This window comes from Portunus trituberculatus, chromosome 47 (assembly GCF_017591435.1).
Source record: "Portunus trituberculatus isolate SZX2019 chromosome 47, ASM1759143v1, whole genome shotgun sequence".
Taxonomy (NCBI): domain Eukaryota; kingdom Metazoa; phylum Arthropoda; class Malacostraca; order Decapoda; family Portunidae; genus Portunus; species Portunus trituberculatus.
This window is the reverse complement of record NC_059301.1, coordinates 15533777-15534456: the sequence shown is the minus strand read 5'-3', so window position 1 is coordinate 15534456 and position 680 is coordinate 15533777. Positions and strand designations below refer to the sequence as shown.

Genomic DNA, 680 nt, shown 5'->3' with positions numbered 1-680 from the left:
TAAGCGTGTCATTTGCTAACCAAGGTAATCAATCGTACAACTTCTACATACTTTATTATGGAACTTAACGTCTACGTTAAATTTTGTAGAGTTCAGGTGTGTTAGTCTCGTCTGGCGGTGACACTGCGTTGCTTCACACACACACACACACCTGCCTCGTGTTCAGGAGTGACGCAGCCACTCGTTCGTTAACAAAACACTTGTGTCATGATCAGGAGCGAACTTCAGACCTTCCCAGTGATGGTCGGAGACGTCACCCACTTACCTTCCCTTCAGCCAAAAAATTTATTGTCAGGAGTGGGATTCGAACCCACGCCCGGAAGACCGGACTGCGACCTGAACGCAGCGCCTTGGACCGCTCGGCCATCCTGACTTGGGACTAAGAGAAAATATCAAAAAATAATACATAAAGATCTAATATCTTGGAAAAAAAAAAAATCGAGGAATAAACAATTGATGACGTAACTGTAACGAATTGTGGAGAGTTAATGCAGTTGTTGTGGGATCATGTCAAGGTTAGCGAACCCACTCATGGCACGGGAGATGTTGTGCCCGCTATATAGTCTTACCATAATCCCAGTTGTGTGATACTGAAGTTTACTAACAAAGTGAAATATTGAAGCTTACTAAAAAGGATTATCGAATCTTACTAAAGGGAATAATATTGAAGTTTACTTACA

At 42.4% G+C, this 680-nt stretch overlaps 1 non-coding gene across 1 annotated transcript; it reads right to left on the bottom strand.

The window, feature by feature from the left end:
• Positions 1 to 289: 289 nt before the first annotated feature.
• Positions 290 to 373, bottom strand: Trnal-cag. The gene has a single exon. It is a non-coding gene; the product is annotated as a tRNA-Leu (tRNA).
• Positions 374 to 680: the final 307 nt, after the last annotated feature.